Genomic DNA, 13,769 nt, shown 5'->3' on the forward strand with positions numbered 1-13,769 from the left:
CGGTGCACCGGTCTGAGTCCTTGCCCCGGGGAACTCACTGGTTCCTTCCTCAGCGTAGGGCAGAGGAGATGCTTATTCAGGAGACCAGAGAGGTTAAGCAACTCACCCGGGACCATACAGAGGCCAAATTAGAAGCAAGCACCCCTGCCCTGCCCTCCAAAACAGCAGCCCCTCTGTGCGTAGTCCTGCCTGGGGAGGGGCAGAACCGGGTCCACTGGTTGACAGAATCCACCTTGTGAATTCACCCACCCAGACACTTGGTGAAGTGACCCCAATAACTCCCAGCCCTGGATCTTACACTTTCTAGGTGGGGCTGTGGTCTGTTCTGACACGACTCACCCTGTTCTGATACTTGCTGGCAAGGCCCAGCCAGTCAGCACTCACTCTGGCTCTTGCGTGCCCCAGCAGATGCAGTGACCTGGCCCGGGTCGGTCGAGCCCCAAAGCCAGCTTGCATTCAGGCTTACGGTTGCTGCAGCCCAGACTGGTGTGGCCTGTCTCCCTTTGGCATTCTCCGGTGGGTGCTGCCTCCTGGCTCTGCCCAGCTCATGCTGGGGGCTGCTGCAGCTTAGTCAGTGCCCAGTGCCAGCTCTAATGTGAACTGGTCGGTGTTGCACCCCACCCCGGCCTGGTCTGCATCCTGCCGTTTCACTCCTGACCAGCCTGGCCCGCCTCTAGGCCTGACCCACCTCTAGGCCTGACCCACATGTAGCCCGGCCTGATCTTGACTGCCCCCTGCCCCAGTTCTCGTGGGCACCAGCTGGGGCTGCATCTTAACAGGGAGGTTCCCCAGGGTCTCCTGTCAGACCAGCTCCCAGTCACGGATCTCACATACACTGGTGGCTGTTTGGTTCAGCCTGACTTGGCCCACCTCCTATCCCAGCATTCTCTGGTGGGTATGCGGCCTTGCCAGGCTGGCCCACACCCATACAGAATCTATCCCAGACCCGGTTCTCTCATGCCGGTTAGCGTCATGACCCAGCGCACTGTGGTCCATCCCCTACCTCGACACTCAGTGCAGGTACCGTGGCCTAGTCCTGCCAGACCACCCCCCACCAAGCCTAGGTTTTGTATGTGCCTGTAGGCAGTGGTCAGCAGTGGTAGATGCTAACTCACCCAGCTCAGGTCTCCCGTGTGAGTGGGTGCGTTGGTAAGTCTCCTAGAAATCTTTCCTCACTGTCACATTCTCCCTCAGAGGTCCCCCCACACACATCCCCCTACCCCCTTCCCTGAGCAATGCACAGCCCCCATGCGTGTGAGCCCACAGGTCCCCAAGCCTGGTCTTCTGATGTGGCAGAATGACATGGCGTGACAGGCTGGGACCCTGTCTGCCACTTTCAATGAAGCAAATGATGCAAGCAAGCTTCCTCTTTGTGAGAGAGAATGTTGATAGCAGAAACTTTCATCTCCAAGACTTAGCTGGCCTTCTCCCGCCCTGTCCCTGGTCCTGTGTGCCTGGGCCGTCTGGACTGGGACACTGGGAGCTCCCTGTCCCCGTTAGGAGTACCCAGGAGCCCCCTGGGGCCTGGCACAGGCGGGCTGGGAAGCCCATGGCCAAGGTTCTGGCAGACTTGGGGTCTGGTGAGGGCAGCTTGCCTGCAGGCGTCTATCTTCCGGCTGTGACCACTCACAGTGCCAAGGGCGGGGCTCTCCTGCTTCTGGCACCAGGCCCATTGGTGGGGTCTGCTTGAGACCCATCCCTTCCTCAACCCCCCCATCCAGGTCCATCATCAGGAAGAGCATTTCAGCATATGGGGTACCCCTGGGTGGGAGACCCGTCTGAGGGCCAGCCTCACAGGCAGGCACTGCCCTGAGGAGACGGGCCCTGGTGATGCCCCATGGGTGGGGTTCTCATTGGCACTCACTTCACGGTTGTAAAAAGCAGAAGATGACGCATTTCAGCATCTGGCAGGTGTGTGATGATGTTTGCTGGAGCCTCACGGTGCTCCATAGAGCTCTTTCTGGAGGAGGAGCTGGACACCAAGGTGTGTGTGGCATTTTAGCTAAGGTTGCTGGGTTGTGGGGTTTGAAGTCAGGCAGGCTGACCTAGACAGAGAGGGAGGGGTCCCAGAGAGACCCTGGAGGGGAAGGGGCGGAGAAGAGAGAGATCTGTCCGACAGAACTTTCTGGAATGGTGGGATTGCAATGCTGCAGTCACCATGGCTGTTGATGACCTCTGGTGTGGCTGTAGTGAGGTGGGGGAAACTGAAATTTTAATTTGATTTAACTTTAATTGGTTGAATTTGGAAAAGGCACCCACATTGGCCAGCCTAGGTCTTGAGGAGGAGGAGGAGGCCAGAAGCTGGGGAGCTTGGACCACCTGCAGCTCCCTCCCCCACACTCCCACCCGCCAATGCCAGGAGCCTAAGGAGATGCCCTGGTGAGGACTGGAGAAGCCAGGAAGTGGAGGCAGCGAGCTCCCAGTACTGAGAGCCTGCCGCGCTTCAGGCTGTGAGAAGGGAAACCGGTGCTGAAGGACTTGTGAGGTTTGAGTGAGCTAAACAGCCGAGGGCACCTAACGAGTGCAGACTAACACGGCTTGGGAAGGTATGCCCTTGAGAGGAGCTCGGAGAGGCGGGACGGGGCGAGGTCAGGGGGAGCAGGTGGGTTGGGACCAGGCTGCCCCACGAGGCTGACACACACCAGCTTCTCACTGCTGGTGCTGGAAGGCCCTGCAGCTGGACTCACCTCAGCGTCTGTGTTCTAAGGGGTCCTGTGTGGAGCCGGTTCTGAGAGGCGCAAACCTCCACATGGATGCCCTGCCAGGGTGTTCTGACCTGTACCTCCTCTGCAGCTGACAGAGCTCCAGCCCCTCCCCCCTTGCTCCCGCCTCTCTGGGTGCCCCCCTCCCCCCTCTCTTCTGGTTATACTTTGGCTGCATTCCCAGCTCAGTCCACCTGCTGTCTGATTCGGCCCTGGGAGGTATGCTAGTGACCATGTCCGATGGAAGTTGGTATCCCATCATCCTGCCCACCCACCTGCTCCAGAAATGCTTCCAGTCCTATCCAGAGCCTACGTGCCCTTGGACCCAAGCATGTGTCCCGCAGGCATCCAGTGTGGAACCGATTCCATGCTGAGCTGGCTGTTGGAGCCGCTGACCACAGCACGTGGCTCCGTTTCACCAAGCCAGGGCCACATGCCTTTCTCTCCCTGAACACCCTGGCGTGTTCCCTGCCGACACTCAGCCCTTTCATGGGAAGCCCTTTGTTTAACATATCAGACCTGACTGACCACTGCAGCACCGGCTCCCTCAGTTCTCCCTCCTGTCAGCAGCTTCCTGAGTTCACGAGTTCTCTCGGATCTCCAAGAGATGATCAGAATGGACTGAGCTACTCGTGTGATTGACAGGTTAATGAGTTATCCTGAAAGGAGATCTGCTGCAAAAGCCAGCTTGGGTAGAGCTCTTACCCTGTGATGCCCTGAGCCCTCTCGGGGTCTGCCCACAAGACCATCAGCACATGTGACTCCTTGACCTGGAGTTGCAATCCTGTGCCAAAACAGAGCCTCCATCCCTTCCAACTGAAAGTCTGTGCAACGGAAAACAGACCGAGACAGGAGCCAGCATTCTGAGCTCTTCCTGTTCAGAAACTGGGCTGTGTGCGGAGTTTGGATTCAAGCAAACCACGGACAAAACCCTAGACCTCTTCTGACTGTCCCACGTGCTCCAGCCAGTGGTCTGTTAGATTCCTGCAGGGAGACCCGGCATAGGAGGAGCAGAGCGGAGGACCAGAAGATGGTGGGAGCTCCACCTCCTTACGGACTCTGACCATGGTGCTGAACTGGAGCTAGCCGCCAGCACCGTGGACAGCAGCCCAAGAGCCAAGCTAGGCTCCTGGGATATGGTCCTGGTGGGTAAATGGGAGGGTGTCAGATCCCAGGCCAGTTATCCTGAGAGTCAGAACAAGTGGGAGGTGTAGATGAGGCCCAGGGGTCTTAAAAATTAGGATAGAAATAACGTATCTTTTCAAATTTATTTTGCATTTGTACAATACTCTGAACATCTCATGTCATATTTGTGGGTTTCTTGAGAAATGCCGTTTATTAAAGATGCCGTGGTGTTTCAGGTTCCAGCTTTTGTTAGGTTCCATGGTGTCTGAGGTTCCATCTGCTGTTGAGATCCCAGCATGTTCACCTTCCTGTTTTTGGCTCATTTCACTTCTGCCCGGGTCCTCTGGTCCGTCGCTGTCATTGGGGTTTCTGTTTTGTGATATTTGTGCCACACTTGCCTCATTCATCCATCTTCCAGTGGATGCGTCTCTTGTTTCTGTGTCTTGGCCACCATAGGTTAACCACACAGCAAGTTCAGGCATGCAGCCCAGGTCTGCAAGAGGCCGCTCTCAAAGCTGGGGTCCTCAAAGCTGAGGCCCAGAGCCCCACGTGATATTGTAGTGGTTAAAGTCCTTGCCTTGAATGCGCCAGGATCCCATACAGGTGCTGGTTCTAATCCCGGCAGCTCCACTTCCCATCCAGCTCCCTGCCTGTGGCCTGGGAAAGCAGTCAAGGACGGCCCACAGCCTTGGGACCCTGCACCCACGTGGGAGACCTGGAGGAGGCTCCTGGCTTTGGATTGGCTCAGCTCCAGCCATTGTAGCTGCTTGGGGAGTGAACCATCGGACAGAAGATCTTCCTCTGTCTCTCCTCCTCTCTGTATATCTGCCTTTCCAATAAAAATAAATAAAGCTTAAAAAAAAAAAAGCTGAGGCCCAGAAACAGGATTTGGGGATTTGGGGTCACACAGAGGCACTCCAGATTCTTTCTATAGTGGCTGAACATGTCTTGGCCAGCAGAGTGTGGGAGTTACCTTTCTGTTACAGTGCTGTCTTCTGCTTTCTTTGCAATCGCCATCCATAAAATCACTCTGAAACCAAGGGGCAGAGGAGCAGTAGTTCCACCGGCTTGGGGTGGGTCAGCCCCTTTGTGCTGCCGCTGCGTGACCCCTGACCTCACCCTGGCCATGGGGGGTGATCAGCCCCTCTGTGCTGCCGCTGCGTGACCCCTGACCTCACCCTGGCCATGGGCTGGGTCAGCCTCAGTGCTCCTGTCGGGGAGGACTTGGGGCTTTTCCACCATCATCCTCTCCCCTTCTGTCCACCCAGCAGCCCCTCACACCCCCAGCCAGTCTCTCCCACATGTGATAAAGCAGCACCCTCAGCTTCAGGGCTCAGGCTGCTGCAGGGAGGGCCGTCCCACCTCACCCCTCTCTCCTCCTGCAGCCCCCCAGCCCCAGGACCACACCGTGAAGAATCTCATTCGCTTGGGCGTGGCGGGCTTGGTCCTGCTGCTGCTCGGGTTTCTGCTGCTGGAGGCTTGGCTCAGCGTGAGGAGGACCCGGGGCACAGCAGCAGGTCACCCCAGGAGAGGACAGCACTGAACTCAGGGAGACTGCGACCACCAACCACCGCTGGATCTGATGATGTGCTGTCCCAGAGGGGCTTTGGTTTGACGCTGAGGAACCCACCCAGAGACTGTTCCCTGGGGGTGTTATGGCCCAATCCATGGCTCAGGCGTGGGAAGGTGCCCAGGGTAGCCAAGGAGGACTCCTCCCACTGACCTGTGGTCCTCTCCTGCCCTGAGCTGGGTGGCCCTTCCTTCCTGCCCCTCTCAGGTGGGAGAGCACCCCCTGCAGGCCGCCTGTGGAGCAGCACCGCCTGCCCCAGGCTGGGCTCTGGGCTCACCAAGTGTCCTGCTCTGGAATGCCCACACTCCCCAGGCTGTGTTCACCAGCTTCCGTGTTGTGGCACAGAATGGGCATCTGGGTTCAGAGAACAGAATAAAGGAGCACATCCTGGTCTCAGGCTGGAATGATACATCCCACTGCACGCTGCTGCCCACTGGCTCCCTCGAGTCCTCTCTCTGTGTGGACGCTGTGGCGTCCCCAGGATCCTCCTGGATCAGGGCCCTGTGGCTGCAGGGCTGGTCGCTGGGGGCTCTGCTTGCTTGTCTCTCTGAGAAGGAAGGCGTCATGCTGGCAAGTCCAGTCTGCGTGGGTGCATTGGTGGGCACCGGACATCACGGCCAGTCACAGGTGCCCATGGGAGGAGTCAGACGCAGGGCCTGGAAGGAATGCACAGAGCTGCCTTCACGGGGCGGGGCAGCCAGGGTCCACCTGTCCGTCCCTGCCCTACAAGCCCACAGTGCCCTGCTGTGTGAAGACAGTCGTTTGTTTCTATGTCAGCGTGATGGCGCCAGAGACCAGGAATCCTTTCACACCTCAGTGAGGTGGCACCCTGCATTGCTTCCTGCAGCAGTTCTTGCTGACTGCAGTTCTGTGACAGTTGGCAAACTCCCCTCTTTTCTCCCTGCGCAGAACTACAGTGGGACACAATGCTGAGAGTCTCAAATAGAAAACGTGTTATGAGCGCCTCCACGTGCCCGCCCTGTGTCCTGGATAAAACCAGAACAGGGTGCTTCGTGATTCAGATCACTCGTTTAAGACAGGTTGGCCTGAATGAATCAGAGGCAAGCTACCAGCCCCCCAAGACTCATTGAACCCTGCTCCTGGAGCTGGTCAACTCCCCGGCCCCACCCTCTGGTCCCATGCCGCAGAGCCAAACGTCACACTTTTCCCTGGCGGTGTCCCTTCTCACTGTGCGGGACAGACAGCTCTCCCCATTCCCAGAAGAAAAATCTCAGAAAGTTGAGTGAGATGTCCCCCGCTTCCCAGCCAGTCTTCAGCTCACAGTATTGGGCAACTTGCGTAGTGTCTTCCGGCGTAGTGTCTTCCGGCCCAGCGCCTTCTGCCCAGAGAGGAGAGCAGAACTGGACATGGTCAGGATTGCCGTGAAGATGCCGAGCACGCTCCCGGTGAGCCGAGTCCTGGGGTCCGCCCCAGGCTCTCGCATTGCCTCACGTTGGTGATGAGCAGGATGGCTCTGAGCACCCTGGCCCCAGACCAAAGCTGCCCTGACCCAGAGGAAGCTGTGGACGCCTTCCCTGCGACTGCACTGGGCGCTGCGTCACCCTCGAGAAGATGCAACACCAAGTGCCATTTCTGTCCCTGCCTAGTGGAGATCCAGAAGATCCTCCCGTGTCTTCGTTGGTGTTAAGCCGGGCGCCTGCTGGAGGTGGTTTCTGGGCTTCCCCGAGATAGAGGCACTCTCCCCTCCCCTGATACTTCCCGCATGGAATGAAGGCTCCACGTGCAGCCCCACCTGAGAAGCAGAGAGCGCTGTCGCCCTGTTGTGGTGCGGCCTCTGCACTAGGCTCTAGCCTAAGGCCCCCAGCCCTGTGTTTCTAGAAAGAGCGCATCAGAATGCAAGTTCTCCTGTGTTGCCAGTCAAGGGTTTCCAGAAGGGCACCGTGGGGCTTTTCCAGTTTCTGGAAGAGCGCGTCTGAGGTCTCCGGGTTTCAGGAAGTTTGTCCGAGGTTCCCAGGTTTCTGGAAGAGGCCGACTGGGATCTCCGGGTTTCCAGAAGAGTGTATTTAGAATCTCCAGGTGCTCCCCCGTGAACATGCTTTTTCTTAACTTGATGCAACACTGGGCGGTTGTGCAGCCTCCCTGGCTGCTAGCCCCCGTGCTTCGCTTTACTCCAACATGCCTGATAACAGCCCAGCTGAGTTCCCCAAACACGCAGTCCCACTCCCATCTTCTCCAGGAACCAAGTTTCCTGGCTTCTAGCTCCTTTGCCCGACTTATCTGCAACAGTCTGGGGACAGTATGGATGCTGTGCTCCCTCCTCTTAGCACAGACCCAGCACGGAGTGAGGGAGGGACAAGGGGGAAAGCACAGTGTCCGGTATCTGCAGGTCCTGGTCACTGAAGCTTGGTCCACAGCAGCCACGCCCACCCAGGTGGACACATACCGAAGCATGGCAGATACATGACAGAGTGGGTTTGAGCCACAAAAAGTGAAATCTTAATGTTTGCAGCAAAACTCGTGCCCCTGGGGGACATGGTGCTAAGTGAGACGGGTGGGGGAGGTGACGGCCCGTACGAGCAGAGGGCTGTGGGTGCTGGGAAGCAGAACGGAGGCCACTGGTGAGTGTGGACCGTGGTGTCGTCGTGGGAGACAAAGCGTGACCTCAAAGCCCAGTTGTCAACTAGCAACTGTTTTTTTAAACAGTGCCAGAACTCAAGAGGACAAGACTAACTCCCCACCCACAAAAACACTGACTGCACGAGAGAGTGGAATCTGTAGGAACGGGATCTGGCCCTTTTGACTTGGGCAGGCTCTGCCTCCCCGCAGCTTCAGTTGTGTTATCACAAGCACTGCTCGTCAGCAGAAAATGGAGCTGGCTTATCGAAATCCAAGAGCAGCAGGATCGGAATTGGTAGCTCGCAATGGTATTAAAAGAATGTATCGAGTTAACATCCAATCCGAAACCTGCCAATTCTCCTTATTGACGCCTTTCGTTCTGGAATTGATGTATAAGAACTCTGGACACGTCAAAAATACCTGTCACGGCTCCACTGCAGAATGCAGAGACACCAGAGCGTTTGCACTGCAGCGTCACCTGTGGAAGGATGAGGACTCCTCTAGATAGCTGAGGCTGCCGGCTTCCAGGGCCTGGAGACAGAGCGGAGAGCCTGGCCCGGCTGGAGTCCACTCTGCACCGTGCCGGTGGTCCTTGCTGAGGGAAGCGGCAGCTGCTTCTGGCATGACTCACGGGAAGTGTGCTCCTTTTCTGAGCTTGCACTTTGGTCGTTATCCTCGAGTTTTTTGGTAGACCAGAATGACAGCAAGTTTCTGCTGATGGATTAGAAGTTCTCGTGCCAAAAGCCCCAGTGCCCTTGCTGGGAGAAACACCGCACTCAGTTCAGGGAGCGCAGGTGCAGAGGCAGACTTCCGGCAGGACCTTGGTGAGGACACTGGGAAGCCATGAAGACGTGGGCTTGGAGGCACTCTCCACAGCCCCGTGGAATCGGGCCTGTTTGCAAGTGGGATGAGGATATCCAGTTATACTGAGACATTAAGAATTTCAGTCCTGAAATGTAGGCATATAACTGATTTTTTAAAAATATGTCTATTTGTCAAACATAAGTTGGAGCAAAAGAAAAAAAAAGTCATGTTTGGAGACACGAGCGTCGTCACTTCTGATTTAAGTCTTGCATTTGGCATTTGATGAGGAGCTACCTGGTAAGATGCCGCTAGGGTACCACGGAGAAGCCACCATGATAAGACATGCCTGCCACTTTTCCTCCTCTTTGTGCTAAGCACACAGCTTTCCTTCAAGGAAAGATCCCTGCCTTGGAAAAGCTCCAGCAGAACGTGCTGTGTCCTTCCGGAGTTTCATACGTGGTAACCATGTTCCTGCTGTGTCCTTCCAGAGTTTCATACGTGGTAAGCATGTTCGTGCTGTGTCCTTCCAGAGTGGCACTCGTGGTAAGCGTGTTCCTGCTGTGTCCTTCTGGAGTTTCATACATGGTAAGCGTGTTCCTGCTGTGTCCTTCCGGAGTTTCATACGTGGTAAGCGTGTTCCTGCTGTGTCCTTCCGGAGTGGCACACATGATAAGCATGTTCCTGTTTGGGGCATGTTAGTGTTGCCTCTGAGACCTGGGAGAGTGGGTTAATCCTGAAATAATTGGATCTTTGGCAACACTAAGAAAAGTTGGTAGCATATTCATTACACGAGCAGTTGCAAGTGTGAGTTGATTTGTAATCCAGAGCAGCAGTCTGCAGTGGAAGATGAGAGCTTATTCCTGGCCTTGTCAAGATAAGTCCGTTTCCATTTTCTTGCTCCTTTCATATTCGAAATGAGAGGAAGTGTGATGTGCAGCTTCCGGTGTGTGACAGGGCATTCTGACAAAGCACTCAGAGCAGACCACAGATACGGCTTGGAAGAGTGATGACATCATGAAGCCACTCTAAAATGTACAATCCATGTTCTCATAATTTCGATGTTAACACTAAGATGTTAATAGAAATACCTCTGATTTAACAAAAGAACAAGAAGAAAAAGAGAGGAAAAAGAATGGTGAGTACCAGGGGCTCTGTGTGTGTGTGTGTTTATAAATCAAAGGATACAGTTATAAAGCCAGATGGGAGGAAGTTTGGGAGCCACTGTTCATGATGGCAACTGGAGTAAGTGTAGTTGAAACTGCTAAAAAGAAAAAGAAGACAAAGAAAAAAAACTGCCAAAAAATTTTCAAGTGTTCCCAGCATTAAAAAAAAAAAGAACGTAAGCTAGCACATACATTAATTGTCTCTGTTTAGCCATTCCACTGTGTGTGAAAACCTCGTGCTATACATGAAAAACACACAAAGACAACTTTGAGCTATAAAATAACGGTCCTTAAAAAGGAGAACGCTCTTGCTCAGCTTCCATCTCTTCTCTCTCAGGCTCCGATGACAAGCCCTTCCTGTCCACTTGTCCATGGATTAGGGCTGCGCTGAGAGGCCAGGAGAGAGCATTTCCATGTATGTCATCATCCTGTGTCTTATTTGATAAAACCTCGGGGACCAAGGAGCAGAGTGCTTCCCTGTCACAGCACCATCGCTGGGAGACTGCACCCCGAGTCCTGCGAGCGCCCACTCCTCTGTGCCCCGTTGGGCCTCACCATATGGCCCAGGTATGCCACCACAGCCTCGGGTGCACAGGCAGGCGGTCCTGGAAAAGGCAGGGGCGTGTCAGGTGAGCCAGCCCAGATTCCCAATAGTGGCATCCCAGACCCATCAGCAGCCCAGGGGAGTTACACAGAAGTGATTGCATGGAAGCAGGCACCACCTTAACTCAGAAACTCCTGTCCGTGGGGATGTGGAACTAGGAGGCGGGAATGAGCAGAACGCAGGGACACGGTGTAAGAGGCTGGAGAGCAGGTGCTGAAACAGGAGACTAGTACTCAGCCTACAGTGCTGGCGTGCCATGTGAGCACCGGTTCGTGTCCTCGCGCAGTCACTTCCCATTCAGCCCTCTGCTTGTGGCCTAGAAAGTCAGTGGACGGTAGCCAGAGCCTTGGGACGTTGCACCCACGTGTAGAGGAGGAAGAGTCTCCTAGACCCTGGCTTCAGATCAGTTCAGCTCCAGGCAAGTCCAGGTGGAGCAGGCGCCAGAGGGCACACCCAGAGGAGGGACTAGAAGGTGAACGGCTTTGCCCCTCGCCCCCCTGCAAGCTCTCGGAAGGGTCAGTGGGGAAGCTGGGTTGGGGGAGCTCAGATCTGTCCCAAAGGGAGGAGGGGCTCCGGGTCCTGACCGAGGCCAGCGGGCCTGGGCGGCCCAGAGGAGGACCGGGAGCCCAGAGTCATGTTCACATCATGCGTAGATCAGACGGGCGGTGGTGGGAAAACCACGCTGCTTACATTCACTATTGTTTATAGATTTACCCGTTTTAAAAGGTGGGTCTTTTTCTTCTTTAATTTTAAAGATTCACAGAGAGATCTTCCTTTCATTGCTTCACGCCCCAAATGGCCACAACAACCAGAGCTGAGCCATTCTGAAGCCAGGAGCTTCCTCCAGGTCGCCCACGCGGGTGCAGGGTCCCAAGGCTTTGGGCCGTCTTGTGCTGCTTTCCCAGGCCACAGGCAAGGAGCTGGATGGGAAGTGGAACCGCTGAGCCTCAAACAGGTGCCCCTATGGGATGCTGGCACTGCAGGCACCAGGCTCTGCTGTGTCTGTATTTACTTTCTTTTCAACAATGTGTCCGCAGGCCAGCACCCCAGAATGTGGGAAAGCTATAGCTTTCTCATGATGCACATTTCCCATAACCATTACAAGAGTGCTCCTAAACCTTTTTGCTCCCAAAATGTATATTTGAATTTCATGCTCCATGAACTGTGCCCAAGCACCTGGTACTTCTCTGTACACTCACCAAGGGTCCAGCTTCTAGCATAACAACGGGCCGCTGTAGGCCAGCCACAAGCTCACACACACATCCAGGAAGGATAGATTCCTCGTCCCCAGGGGCACAAAGAAGTGAACCAGCCGGGCCCGGCGCAGTGGCGCAAGTGGTTAAGGTCCTCGCCTTGCACGCCCAGGATCCCATATGGGTGCCGGTTCTAGTCCCGGCAGCCCCGCTTCCCTTCCAGCTCCCTGCCTGTGGCCCGGGAAAGTAGTCAAGGACGGCCCAAAGCTTTGGGAACCTGCACCCGCGTGGGAGACCCAGAAGAGGCTCCTGGCTTCAGATCGGCATAGCATCGGCCGTTGCGCTCACTTGGGGAGTGAATCATCGGACGGAAGACCTTCCTCTCTGTCTCTCCTCTCTGTATATCCGCCTTTCCAATTAAAAAAATAATTAAAAAAAAAAAATCTTTAAAAAAATAAGTGAACCAGCCAGTCCCAGAAACGAAACCTCAACCTGAAGCCTTTGATTCCATTGAGAACGGAAGTGCTGAGTGCTCGACCAACCTGGACAGGATGTTGCCCCTGCAGGCTTGGGGCCGTGGTTTAGCACCTTCCAGAGAAGAGGCATGTACCAAGTGTCCCTGTGGGCGGGGGCCGGGGGAGTTGGACCAAAGACTCCACAGAGCAGTTTCCCCTCGATGAAAATGGCCGGCCTCCCCAGGAAGGACACCGAAGCCGCCTCTGTGCAGGAACACCTGTGCAAGGAGAGATGGCCGCCCCAGAAACCTAAGGTTGAGAGCTGCAGGGTGTGTGTCACGTGAACAAGAGGAAGGGCATGGCTTGGTGGCTGAGACGCCCGCGCGTCCGCCATCAGGGGGCCAAGCTGGGTTCCCAGCCACAGCCCCAGGCTCTCGCTTCCTGCTAATGCAGATCCCGGAAAGAGCAATGGTGGCTTCGGTGCCTGGGTCCCCACCACACACGGGGAGGCCTGGGTCCCGGCCACACACCGGGAGGCCTGCGTTGAGTTCCTGCCTGCTGCTGCCTTTGGCCTGGCCCACCCCAGCTGTTGCAGATACGCGGGGAGCAGTAGACCTGCACACTGTATCTGTTTTGCTCAAGTAAATGTTAAAAATTTAGAAACAGAAGATTGGAAATTCACAAGAAAGCCATAGTTGGTTCCAGCCCTACTTGGAGACACTACATGGTGACCCTGGCCCTGCCCTCAGCAGTGCCAGGGGTGGGACTCGAATCCTGGCATTTTGGTCATCGTCAGGAGCTACTCCATGATGGTGGCACTCAGGTCCACTGCAGATCACGCCCACAGCACCCAGCCCTGGAGGTCGACAGCCAGAGGCTGGGCACCTGACCTGGTACCCCTCCTCCGAGGCCCTCCAAGCTTAGCTTGGGCACAGATGTCCTCACGGCTGGTCATTTTTCTAACCGGGTCCCTGGACACCAGCCCTGCCCAGCAGACCTACCCAGAGATGCACCTGCCCAAACGTGAGACAGGAATGAGAGATGGAGGCACACATGTCCTCCTGGCCAGAGGCAGGATGGTGGCTGCACCCTGCACTCTTGGGAGGACTGGAGGGCATGCAGCATGTCCCCCTGCCCTCCCTTGCAGCCCCCCGGTGAGGACCAGGAGGACTTGTCTGCAGTTTTAGGTATTGGTTGGGAACATTGTCGCCGTTTGTGAAAAGTCCTGCTTGTGGTCTGCACCTGCCTTTTTTGGTCAGTGTTACAAAGAGGACAGAGCCAGTGTTGTATGTTCTTCATGGGGAGGAAAGCTTGAATGTCGGGGTCTAGATGAACTCCCCGAGGAGATGTCTACATGGGAAACACGGACACCCCCATTCCTCTCCTGGCCTCCTGCTCCGTGTGGATGCGCAGCCCTGCACACCATCATGCCCCAAGCTTGTCTGCTTCAGCGCCCTCCCCAGCGCTCCCCACACTTTTGCACCAGCCACACTCGGGGGCTACAAAGTGGCTGTGCAGACTCTGTTCCTGTCCTGGCGATGCCCCGGAGACAGGAGGAACGGAGACAGGAGGAACG

General features: G+C 55.8%; 1 protein-coding gene across 1 annotated transcript in view; it reads right to left on the reverse strand.

Moving 5' to 3' along the window:
• Positions 1-13,769, reverse strand: part of LOC121155054 (leukocyte immunoglobulin-like receptor subfamily B member 3) — a 163,604-nt gene that overhangs the window by 105,743 nt on the left and 44,092 nt on the right. The window lies entirely within an intron of this gene.

The sequence above is a fragment of the Ochotona curzoniae genome, unplaced genomic scaffold (genome assembly GCF_017591425.1).
Source record: "Ochotona curzoniae isolate NIBS_2020 unplaced genomic scaffold, NIBS_Ocur_1.0 contig_2861, whole genome shotgun sequence".
NCBI classification, from domain to species: domain Eukaryota; kingdom Metazoa; phylum Chordata; class Mammalia; order Lagomorpha; family Ochotonidae; genus Ochotona; species Ochotona curzoniae.